Source organism: Mirounga leonina, unplaced genomic scaffold, assembly GCF_011800145.1.
Source record: "Mirounga leonina isolate KUSES-001 unplaced genomic scaffold, KU_Mleo_1.0 Mir_488, whole genome shotgun sequence".
Lineage (NCBI taxonomy): Eukaryota > Metazoa > Chordata > Mammalia > Carnivora > Phocidae > Mirounga > Mirounga leonina.
This window is the reverse complement of record NW_023270777.1, coordinates 10,686,669-10,699,228: the sequence shown is the minus strand read 5'-3', so window position 1 is coordinate 10,699,228 and position 12,560 is coordinate 10,686,669. Positions and strand designations below refer to the sequence as shown.

The following is a 12,560-nucleotide window of genomic DNA, read 5'->3' as shown; positions in this document are numbered from 1 at the left end:
ATCTCCATGTAGGGTTTTTTTTTTTTTTTTTTTTTTTTTTTTTTTTTACTGGCTGCTTGGAGTTTATTTTCCACTTGGTGCAAGGCACATGGTTACAGGGTGTCAGGAAGGCTTGTGTGTGGCTTGGATAGTAAAGAGTGGGGTTCTCTCAACTTCCTTTTTGGTGTTTTGTTATTTTGATATAAAAGAGCCCAACTGCTTCTGCTCAATGTAGTTTTGATTTGCTTTTTTCTGAAGTGTGAGCCGATTATGTCATGTGTTTAAGAACCATTTATAGTTTCGTGTGGACAGTTCTTTTCCCGTTTTGGGGGGGGGTTATGGGTTGTTTATTTCTCAATTTCTGTGAGCTCTGTATGTTTTTGGAAGATAGTTCGTTGTGTTGTGAGTTGTAAAAATTTCTCAGGCTAGGAATTATTTCGATCTCGCCAGATTCTTCAAGTACTTCCCTCCCAACCCCATCTGCTGTGTTTAAAGGTTCAGACTGTGGCCTTGGGACAGAGTCTGGTCTCTATTGGGTCAGAACCACAACCCTGGCTTCCTTCCAGGATTTTGTTAATTGACCACAGACGTGTTTTCAACATGAACATACAATAGTGTGGAAGCGTTTTGAGTCTGTATGGGGATGGGCCACTCGATGCTGTGAACCAGCCCCTCACGTGTCTGTGGCCTGACACAGCAAAGGCTTATTTCTCCTCACGCTGTGTGTCCAGTGTGTGTGGTTATTGTAGTCATTCACGGGCCCAGGCTGATGGAAGCACGCTGTTTGTTTGTTTTGCTGTTGTTGTTGTTGTTGCTAACGGCTTTATTGATACATACCATGCAGTAAAGTTCACTTGTTTGAAATATACAGTTCAGTAGTTTTGCGTATATTCAGAGTTGTGCAACCATCAGCACAATCGTATTTTATAACATTTCATCACTCCTCAAAACATCTCATACCCATTAAGCAGGCATCCCCTCCCCCCCTTCCGTCAGCCTCTGGCAACTGTCAGCCTCCTTTCTGTCTGGATTTGCCTGTTCTGGACATTTCGTATCAATGGAATTATACAGTATGTGACCTTTTGTGGCTGGCTCCTTTCATTCAGCGTATTTTCAAAGTTTGTCACATTGTAGCATGTATCTGTACTTCATTCCTTTTTTTTTTTTTTAGGTATTATTATTTCTTTATTCTTATGTTAATCCCCATACATTACATCATTAGTTTTAGATGTGGTGTTCCATGATTCATTGTTTGTTGTACTTCATTCCTTTTTAAGGCTGGATAATATTCCATTTTATGGCTACACCACATTTTATTTACCCATTCGTCTGTCGACGGACAAAGCTCGTGCTCTGCGTTGCTCACCCCCTTGCTTCTCACCTATAAAATGCCTCCCCTGCAGAATTGTGGCACGTAGTAGGCACAGCTAGAGCTGCGGTGGCCAAGTGCCTGTCGCCTGGCCGTCCCCAAGCCATCCCCAGGCCTCTGGTTCATGTTTTCCTTGCGAGGCATAAATGTGCGGAAGGACTGCCCCGTTCTCACGGCCTGGTTATCCCCAGGGTGGCCGAAGGGAGGAGGAGGTTGGTGGTACTGACGTGGCCGAGGAATATTCCGAGGCAAGTAAACAGTTCTTCCTCAGCCTCTGGCGCAACAGATTTCTCAACTGGAGTGTTTTCTGGGCCCAGGAGAAACTGGGCAGATTTGTGTACGCACCCAGCCAGCCCTCCGTGCTCGAAGCGCCCCCTTTTATTATTTTTCTAAACAAATCAGGACAATGGCAATGTAAACAGTGTTTGAACAAAAGCGTTTGGCTAATGGAGATAAAACCAAAAGGAAAATAACAGCTTTAATTTCTTTTTGGCTTTTTGTGTTTTGACATTTGGCAGCATACTTTAATCTTTTAAGAATTAAAAAAATGACATGGTTTGCAGACTGCTGTCTGTTTTTGCTTGTTCAATTTAGTGTGAAATTGACTCAGAAATCCCCCACCGGGCCCCCCCCACCCCGACCCCGTCCGCTTGGTCCTGTTTTACTCTTCTTCTGAGTTGGGGGCGGGTGGCGAGGGGCCACGGGCCTGCCAAGCATGTGGACAAGCATGGACACCGGTGGAAGCAAAAGCTTTCACCTCAGTTCTCACAGCCTGTTCCTGCCCACTGTCTTGGGGTGTCTCGCGGGCTGCCATTCCATTTTCCAGAGAAAACTGAGATTCAGTGAGGGGACCGAGCAGTGGCGGGGAGATCTTTCCACTCGGCCGCGCCGTGTCGTGTTTTATATTCTGTCAGAGCATCTTGGCGGGTGGGAGGGGGGTATGGAGAGGAGCACAGAGACTGGGGGGGAAGCGTGTGAGCAGGTGCCCTGTGGAGTCATTCATTCCTGTGGCAGATGTATGCCAGGCGCCGTGCCAGGCCCTGTGAGGCGGGCAGCAGCGTGGAGACAGTCGGGGCCTCTGTGCCCCCAGAGCTGCCGTCCGGAGGCCGTGGGAGGAAGGAGGGAGAAGTGGAGGGAAAGCCGGAAGCCCAGGCGGGCAGCAGGTGGCAGATCGTCCAGCAGAGGATCCCTGGGGAGAAGGGGGGGTCGGGGATGATGGGTTCAGTTTTGTCCTGAGACCGGGGAGGAAGTAGCATATGCCAAAGAGGTATGGGCCGTGACGCAGCAGGTCTGGGACGTTCCGTGTGGCCTCCCTCGCGAGGGTGTCTGAGCCACTCCTCGGTGTCATTAGGAGATGGCCTGGCTCTCCCAGTCACCCACTGCTGCTCATGGCACCCAAAAGCATGCTTCTTGCCACATCCTCTGGATGCTTCTCTGTCCCTGTTGATTAGCGTCACTCCCTGAAGCTCTCCCCTCTCCTGCACTCACCCCCCCCCCCGCCCCCCGCACTTACTGGACTTCGCCCATTGACTGCTAGCCTCTTTCTGAGTTACATCCCAGCCCCTGATCCACCCTATTCTCCCCAGGTCCTCTCAGGTGCCCCTCCCAGAGGAACATGCGGACCCCAGTACCCCCTCCCCAGCCCTAGGTGCTGGCTGTCACTCGCCACTGTGAATATACCCAGTTGCAAGTGTGAATTGTACACGTGAAGATGGTGAATCTTACGGTCTACGAATTCTCTCTCAAAAACAGAACAGCCCCCCCCCCCCCCCCCCGCCCCATGCCTGTTTACCGGCACCTCCAGCTACATTTGGTTGTTTGAAATAAAACTGCCGGTTCTGCCTCTTTCCTTCTCCTGAAACCTGTAAACCGTTCCTGCCTTTATATTCTGTTAAGGGTGCCTCTGTCCTCCTGGCTACTCCCACCCCCACCTGTCGCACGCTGCACAGACATGTGCCCATCGGGTTGATTCTCCTGCTCTGTGTTTATGTCCGAGGTCTCCTGCCCTTTCGTTCCCCTGCTGCACTCAGATTCAGGCCCCAGTTCCCCTCATCGCCTCCCTTGGGGGCTCTAAGTGGTCTTCCGTCTGTATCACCCTCCCTTGTCCCCACCCTGGCCCTCTCACCCTGTGCTGCCTGGTCAGGGTTCCAGAAATACTCTTCTGACGGCGTCATTCCTCTGCCCCCAGACAGAACAAAAGCCAGCTTCCTTAGCTTCGCTCCAGCAGTAGTTCCTAAAATAATTTTAAGTGGTACGCACTTGAAGTTACTCATTTTAATAGTTATCTCAGAAAGGCCGTAGTACTATGGCAGTTGAGAAAGTTCAACTTGGAGTTACCATGCGAACCAGCAAGTGCACTCCTCAGTGTATGCCCGGGAGGGCTGAGCACATACGTCCGTGCAAACACTTGGACACAGATGTTCATAGCAACACTATTCATAATAGCCAAAAAAGGGGGAAAACAACCCAGACGTCCTCCAGTGAAGTAGATAAATAAAACATACATCCATACGGTGGAAAATTATTCAGCCATAAAAAGGAATGAAGTACTGATAATGTAATGCAACCTTTAAAATATGTTAGCTGAAAGAACAAGACACAAAAGGCCAGAGGTTGGATGATTTCCATTCATATGGAATATCTGGAACGGGCAAATTCCTAGAGACAGAACGTCTTAGAGGCCAGGGGAAGGGGGCATGGGTAGTGAATGCTGACAGGTACAGGGTTCCTTCCGGGGGCGATGACCATGTTCTGGAATCAGCGGTCATGGTAGTTCAGCACTGCGAATATACCCAATTGTAAGTGTGAACTGTATACTTGAAGATGGTGACTCTTAGGCTCTGAGTTCTCTCTCAAAAACGAAACAAAAAGGCCCCCCCTCTCAAAATGCCATAGCAGTGATCCCTGATTTCATTATATTACAGTGGGTATTTGAGTTTAAATTATATTAAAGTGGGTATTTGAGTTTAAAAGTAAATGCATTTAAAGAAAAATAGTAAACGTGTAAGGGTAATTCAATGAGACAGTTCCTAAGATGTGCCTGCCACACAGTAAGTGCTCTGTGTTAGCCACTATTATTATTACTATTATTATTATTGGGGGGATATGGCAAAATCTTGAAAATGAATAACCATAGTTGGCAAGTCCAGATCCCCCTGCCAGCCAATTCTGCATCCCACACAGCCCGCTGTCTCAGTGCGCTGCCTAAACGGCCTTCTCCCCCCATGCACTTGCTCGTGCCTCTCATTCTTCAGCAGCATTGCCTCAGATGCACCTGACGTATCCCGCAGCTGGCCCTGATCTTGTTGGAGCGCCCAGTTTGTAATCTGCCTTTGCTCTACCCCCAGCTCAGACCAGAAGGCATGTCTTGTGCTTCTCTAACAACACCCCGCCCCCACCCCCGGGCCTGTGGGCATTGTTCTTTACACACTGAGTCTGTGAAGAGTACTTGTTGAACCTGGTATCCACTCAACCATTAATATGTCTGCTCTATGACGATAAAATGATGTTATGAGTTAGGGCAGCACAAATATTTTTAAGATATGCAGAGAACAGGGGCGCCTGGGTGGCTCAGTTGGTTAAGCGACTGCCTTCAGCTCAGGTCATGATCCTGGAGTCCTGGGATCGAGTCCCACATTGGGCTCCCTGCTCAAAAGCAGAGGGAGTCTGCTTCTCCCTCTGACCCTCCTCCCTCTCATGGTCTCTCTCTATCGTTCTCTCTCTCTCTCAATAAATAAATAAAAATCTTTAAAGAAAAAAAAAAGATATGCAGAGAACATGGGGCGCCTGGGTGGCTCAGTCGTTAAGCGTCTGTCTTTGGCTCAGGTCATGATCTCGGGGTCCTGGGATTGAGCCCCACATCGGGCTCCCTGCTCGGCGGGAAGCCTGCTTCTCCCTCTCCCACTCCCCCTGCTTGTGTTCCCTCTCTCGCTGTGTCTCTCTCTGTCAAATAAATAAAATATTTAAAAAAAAAATGCAGAGAACTTTTGCACACTCTGTAAATGAACTGAGCTGTTCTACTCTCAGGAACATACTCTGGAACAGCTCTGCACATGTGTCCCAGGAGACACAGGCACAGGCCAGACTCCAGACGTATTCATGATGGCAAAAATTTGGAAATAGTTTGGATGTCCATTGACGGGAAAGTGAGTGGGTACATTGTTAAATACGAACATGAAGTGGGTAGACCGCAGCTCACCATGCGGAGCGATGTGGATGAGTCTTAGAAACGCAGTATTGAACGACAAAAGCAAGTTGTGGAAGACTGTATATTATTTGGTTTTATAACACTTGTGGTAAAATGATCTTCTTTTGTAAAAAGCAAGGAGGAACCCAGAACCCGAGCTGTGTGCCTGGGGCAGAGGAAGTAGGGAGGGGAAGGACCCCTCTGGGTGGGCATTGAGGTCATGTTCTAGGCCTTGAGGAGAATGCGGGGGTCACTGGGGCTCCCTGGCTTGTGCCTCACATGTGGTTTGCACTTAATTCTTTAATGTGCATCCAATAGTACATAATAAAAATTGAAGCAAACAAAAGGAACAGCAAGAAGACATTAGGGCTGGCTCATGCCTTTTCTGGGGTAGACTCTGACATTTAAGAGTTAGAAGGAACATTTCCTCCTAATATATCCAGTCAGCATTGCAGAGTAAATAAAACACTGGGAATGTCTCCAGCAGAGGAGGGAGGAGGGAAATAATATTTTTATTCTGTACCAAAAAAGGAAGTTTACCTTTCAGCATTGTGACCCTGTCTTTTCTGAGTGGTATTTCAGATAGCGACAGCAATTTCAAAGGAATAATGCAGGCTTCTTAGGTTGTTCAAGTTGATGTGACTCATTTAGTAGGAGACATGATTATAGCCAAAGAGATATCATTTCTTAAGGATGTGAGTTCTGAAGAATACATTTTTAAATTTGAATTTTATTTTATTTATTTTTTATTATCTTTTAAGTAGGCTCCATGCCCAGCATGGAGCCCAACTTGGGGCTTGAACTCACAACCCCGAGATCAAGACCAGAGCTGAGACCAAGAGTCAAACTCAACTGACTGAGCCACCCAGGTGCCCGCCCTAAAGCACATTTAAAAAAAAAATAGTTTTGGAGTTTCTGCGGTATTTCCTGGCTGATTTCATTGTATCGCCAGACTGTAGAACCTTAACACATTTCCAGGGGAAGCTTTCTTTGAAGAGCATTAAAATCCCTATCCCGGGCTGGCCGTGCTGGTAGGAGCTGGGAAGGCCAGGGTCTGATCCTGGTACAGCGTTGAACTGCTCTGGGCCACGGTGAGTCCCGAGGCCCTTCCAGCGCTGGCATCTTTGCCTCTGCTTGCTTGGCCCGGTGAGCCGGCGAGGGAGAGGACCTCCAGCTGAACATGGTCGGGGGAGATAGGAAAAGAATTGCTTCTCCACCATCTTCTGGCTTCTTCCACATCTAGGCAAGGGATGCCTTGCTAGACTTGCAGCTTCAGCAGGGACAAATTCATCGCTGTCATGACTGGGCGCTGGATGGGTGTGAAGCCAGGAGGAATCCCAGAATGGGACCAGATGCCACAGGTCTGGGGTCAAATCCTGGTCCTAACCCCTGCCAGCACTGTAGCTTGGGTCAGTTCCTGAGCCTCTCTGTGCCTCAGCTTCCCCCTCTGTAGAATGAGGGTGATGATAATTGCTCCCTTTAGGACCGTTAGGAAGATTTCATGAGGACACATGTCTGGTCTTAGAACGTGCGTGGCATATGGTCAGGCCTCAGTATTTGCTAGAGCCTCTTCTCTTTTCTGTTGCTATTCTTTTTTTTTTAAAGATTTTATTTATTTATTAGAGAGCAAGCGAGAGAGAAACAGCATGAGAGAGGAGAGGGTCTGAGGGAGAAGCAGGCTCCCTGCCGAGCCAGGAGCCTGATGCGGGGCTCGATCCCAGGACCCTGGGATCATGACCTGAGCCGAAAGCAGATGCTTAACAACTGAGCCACCCAGGCGCCCTTCTGTTGCTATTCTAAGGCTATCCTAGGGCAATTACTGGTATCAAAGAATGAGCCCATCTGAGACCTTTCTTGGAAATGCCAGCCGCAGAGGGAAACAGCTGGAATGGTGACCGTGTTTAACGGGGTGTTTGTGTGGTCAGGAAAGAGGTGCCTGGACCTGCCACCCTGGCAGACCAGAGCCAGCCAGCCCGTTTTCCCCCTGGAGGCTTCTGCGGGCTTTCCTCTCCTGCTCTGGAAGTTCTCTTTGAGTTGGCCTCAGGGACATGCCAGGTTAACGTCCTCCCCTTGGTGGTACCGGGGAGAGGAAGCAGATATTTTGGACGCCGATGATTTGCCAGTGTCTCCCTAGGCAGCTGCTCGCTGCAGCCGACGGTTGTGGACATAGAGGCTAAGGAGAGCTCATCAATCTGCCTCAGGCCTTGCAGCTGGAAAAGGAAGGATGCAGATCCATGTGGTCGGAATAAGAAATCCCTGTTTTAGCCCTCGCATGCTGTCCGGGGCTGGCCGGCTTGGCTCCTGAGCCCAGGCTGTCGGGGGGGCATCGAGTGGTCTCTGCTCTGCAGCTCCCATGCTGCCCTGTGGGGGTCCGGGCTCAGGCGACTCTCCGCTCTCGTGAGGTGAGCACCCACGAAGCTCCAGGCACGGCAAGTCCCTGTCCTCAGGCAGTTTATTGGTGGGCAGTGAGTAAGTGGGGGAGAGCAGCTGTTTTGAACGCCCGTGATAGTGAGCAAAAAGGGAAATGGGAACTGGGAGAATGGCCCCTGGGGTGTTAACTCTGGTGGTCTCTGAATAGACAGGATCAGGGATAATTTTTAAAATGTTCTTATTAGTTGCCCAGCGCTCACTGTGTACCAGGCTCTGTCCCAGGCACAGAGGAGAGCGAGGTGAAGATAGGCAGGACCCTGCTCTCAACAAGGGTCAGGGGGGCACAGGGGATAAGCAGGGGCACAAGCAAGAAAATGCCCAGTGGAGAGCGGGGCTCTGCTGAGAATTGAAGCTGGTGACAAGACAGGGAGGCTGGTGGTTCCGGGCAGGCGATGTGGAAAGTGGGCTCTAAGGAGAAAGCCCGTCCAGGGACGATCATGAGAAGAACACAGGCAGAAGAGGCAGCAGGCGGGTAGAGTGTGCGGCAGGGGCTGGTTTGTGGTACAGGGTTCTCTGAAGTGACAGGGAGCAGATTGTCCCAGTAAGAAGGAAAGTGATTGAAGAAAGAGGGTCCAGCACACGGTGGCAGGAAAGAGTTAACGTCTCATCCTTCCCCCAGAGTAGCCCGGGCCCAAATTTAGGATAATTTGGCTTCTCCTTTTTCTCCTTTTGCTGAGGTGAGGCTGTCCTCTGGTCTCGGAGACTCTGGCCTGACCCCCTGGCTGCTTGGGGTGGGGATGGGGCCTCAGGCCCAGCCTTGAGGGTCTGCGCACATCCGACGTCTGCGGAAGTAAGTCCCCAGCTGTCCACAGAAATCTGCCGCGTTCCTTCACAGCCGTGGCCAGGAGAGTCCCATATGACCTCCCGACAGCCCGATATGACCTCCCGACAGCCCGACAGCTGTCCGTGGAAGGGCAGAGGTGAGCAAACCAGTCGTTTTCCTCCTGGCTTTTCTTTTGTACTCAAAAGGGTGGAAATACCCGTTCCGTCCCGTACGGCTCCTCTTTGCAAGCGTCTTGAGCTCCTCTTGAGAGAAGTGTTAGGTCACCACTGTGCCTGAAACCAAGTCTGTGGGGTCTTGGCTGAGGGGACTCCTAGCTCACCCTCGCTTTGCTTCCGCTCTCTCGCTGGCTCCTGAGGAGATGGCGACAGCCCAGGACTTACTGCTGTCACAGTGACCGGCCAGGGCTAAATTAAGCCCCAAATCATGGGAATTCTAAATTTTCCCATGCAGCTCTGCATTTTTTTTCAAACGTCTCAAGCTGGAAAATTGTACTGATCAAAGTGTGTGATCCATAGCTGGGCCTGCCCCCTATGGTGTGGGTTGGGTGTGGATAGCCGTCAGAAGCCCCCTTTCTACGGTTCCCAGTCCCTGGGTGGCATTGCTGTCTGTTATTAGTGGGTATTTCTAGTAGCCGAGTCACAGCGTGTTAGAAATAGGGACTCTCTACCCCAGGGGTCACATACAAGCTGCCTTCCTGGGAAGAGGGAGGGGTTCTGACGGTGGCGTTTCATACTTCCAAAGGCCCAAGGGAAGGCCTACTGTTTTGCCCACCATTGAGCCCCCCATAGACCAAGAGAAACATCTGCCACTAGGCTTGTGGCCAGAATTCTAGCCCTGCAGTCAGTAACCTTTGGCTGGGGCTGGCCAGAAGCTTGGGCTCCCCATGACACCATGGAGTTGGCAGGGGATTGAGCCATTGGTCACAAAGAGGGTCTTGGGAATTGAAGGGTTTAGGGAGAGCAACTGGTCTACCCCATCATTTTAGAAGCAAGGAACCTGGTCACTGGCTTGCTTGGTGCCTCAGAGTGGTCACAGCTCTGGACTTAGGTTCCTGGTTTCCTGTCTTCTGATTCTGTGCGTCTACAACACCACATTGTTTGCTTTTTGGCATGATTTTTTAAGAATGCTGTCCATGACTGGTCATTTGTGAAACTACTTTGAAGACTAGAAGAGAGGTGGGGAGCAATAAAGAATTCTTTTTTCCTTTATGGCCTGTGTGTGCATCACCATGGTCCACCTGTCAAGGTGTTCGATCCTTGACCCTGCAAGAGAGGCACAGCCCAACACACCCTGTCCCTAAATCAGAGAGTGAAACTAAGTGGCTGTGTCAGATGGAGAGTGCAGCCGGAATGACCAGGACAGGTCTCCTGACCCTGGTTCACGTGATGTATATGTATGTATGTGTATATATATATATATATATTTATATTTATTAAAAGATTTTATTTACTTGAGAGTAGCGCGCACGAGTGTGCAAGCAAGGGGAGGGAGAGGGACAAGCAGACTCTTCACTGAATGTGGAACCCGATGTGGGGCTCAATCCCACGACCCCGAGATCATGACCTGAGTCAAAACCAAGAGTCAGATGCTCAACCTACTGAGCCACCCAGGCGCCGCCCCCCACCCCCCGCCCCGGTTCACATGATCTTTAAAAATGACCGCATTTCAACACCTGTGTAATCTGTACCCACAGGCTGCTCTTCTCCGAGGGTCCATGCTCGGGGCACGTTGGTAAAGAAAGATGAAATTCCTCGTGTGTGTTTTGAGTACTTCTGCTTTTGGAAAAATTAACACACGATCATGTAAAGTCACAGGAGGCTGACTTGTTCCAGGGACTGTCGGATCCTGGCAGAGGCTGCCCAGGAGGCTCTTTGCGGGACACCCTCCTGCCTCATGGGCGGCCTGGCACTGCCTAGTGTGGGGGCGGGAGTCCTTCACCTCCTCCTGGTGGTAGGTTAATTGATCCCCCCCTTGGGGCTCTTCCTCCCCTAGAAGGGAGCGAGGAAAAGTGCAAGGGGCAGTTTTATTTGACCTGCTTTATCATCTGGAAGTCAAGTCTAAAATGTTTCCCCTCCAAATCCTTTGAATGCAACAGGCTTTGTTTTTTTTAAGTCCACTTTTTGGATGGTGATGTAAAATTTGATTTCTCCATTCAGTTAGTGAAGAGAACATTCCTTTTTTTTTTTTTTTTTTTTTTTTGGCTGAATCTCACCATTTTTCTGGTGAAGGTAAAGGGTGTTTTTTTTGTTTTGTTTTTTCCTTTTCCCTTCTCCCCTCTGCATGAGTGGTGGTTATCAGGCTCTGGGTTACTGCTAGCTTGGCTGATGCAGACTCATAATAGTCCTTTCTCTTTAGTCTGAAATGATTACTGTGGAGAAGAATGTGGCACTGTCCATATTGTCCTAACTGGACCGTTGTCTTCTGGGAAGCCGGCTCAGTTTGGTCATGTGAGCTGTGGTCTCATCCACCCCGACTGAGTCTCCTTGTAATGGTCGTGGTACCCTTTTCCCCAGTAGGAAGGTGGAGATGTTTCCTCACTCATGGATTGCACGCAGAGGAGGATGAAAGCCAACTAATCAAGCCTTGCAAAGTGTTTCACAAACTTACTGCTGTTTATGTGTGTCATACGGTGACACCCGGGCTCTCGCTTCAGGATCCTCGGATGTCACTACAGGAGCTTGGAGTGTCACATGCCCTCAGCGCTGCCCCCCAGGTGCCGTGTGTCGGGCGTTCTGGGCAGTCTCCCCAGGAGCTTCTGGAAGGTGGCCAACAGTGGGCCACCCTGGCGCAACACGGCAGGAGGGGCGGCAGTACCTACCCCTTCGCGTGGCTCTCCCTGTCACCCAGAGAAAAATGAAGTGCATGTGAAGTCATGGGAGGCCTCCAGGCACAGATGGTGTGAGCTGTCATCTGGGGTGATGATTTTCTCATCAGTGCACTCAGTGATACTTACTGATCTTGACTGGATTGTCCCAGGCAGTATTGGTTGACCTGTGCCTGGATTTGGGGAGTAGGGAGAGACGATTGTTGCTATGGCCTCACAGCTGGTCTTGATGCCTGATGAGGGTCCCCAATCCCTGAAAAGCCACTGCCAAAACCTCCTTAGGGATGTGGTAGAGATCACAATGGACAGGGTGAGTATCCCGCCTCCGTGTTACCGAAGTGCAGCGGCCGAGGGACCTACGGGCTTTGAGCAGGGACCCACCTGGACTGCCCTGAAGCCGGAGAGAGCCTCCTCCTCCTGTCATGATTGGGAACTCTAGATTTGGAAGGAATTTCCCCACCCAGTTCCACAAACCCCTGGAGCACATTTTGATGGAATTCTTCTTGCCTCCAGGGGCTCCACTCTGGCCTTGGAAGTTTTTGTTTGTTTAGTTTTGTTCTGTTGGCTGTTTCGTTCAGCCTATTTCCAGTCTCCAGTGTCTTTTGAATTCTGCTTGGGTTTTCAGACTTGCCAGAAATTTTCTTCCCTGGCTTGCCCCTTGGAAACATGATGATCCAGCTCTCTCTCTCTGGTCACTGTCATAAGCCGCTCTGAAAAAGGGTGATGGCCAGAGCTTGGCCATCTGCGTTGCCAATGCTGTCTGCATTTTGGGGCGTGACGAGCCTCCCTGGGAAGGACGCAGCTCCTCGGTCAGCCTGAGGTGACAGGCCAGGTGTGACCCAGGAGAGTCTGGTTGGTATCCTTGCGCTTCTACCTGAGGCCCGCTTGGAGGCTCAGGGGATGCACCCTTGCAGTACATCTGGTGTTTGGCTGCTCTCAGGCTCCTTGCACAGCCCACTGTGCTGTAGGTTACAGATGACCACGTTGG

At 50.3% G+C, this 12,560-nt stretch overlaps 1 protein-coding gene across 8 annotated transcripts in view; it reads left to right on the top strand.

Annotated features, from left to right (window-relative positions):
- EPN2 (epsin 2) overlaps positions 1 to 12,560 on the top strand; it is an 83,041-nt gene that overhangs the window by 18,810 nt on the left and 51,671 nt on the right. The window contains exon 1 of one of the 8 annotated variants that reach the window (XM_034989701.1): positions 8,820 to 8,884. The exons of the other annotated variants lie outside the window; for them this stretch is intronic. The gene's annotated coding sequence lies outside the window, so the exon portion shown is untranslated. Of the gene's footprint in view, positions 1 to 8,819; positions 8,885 to 12,560 lie in introns of those variants that run through there. 8 annotated transcript variants of the gene reach the window in all.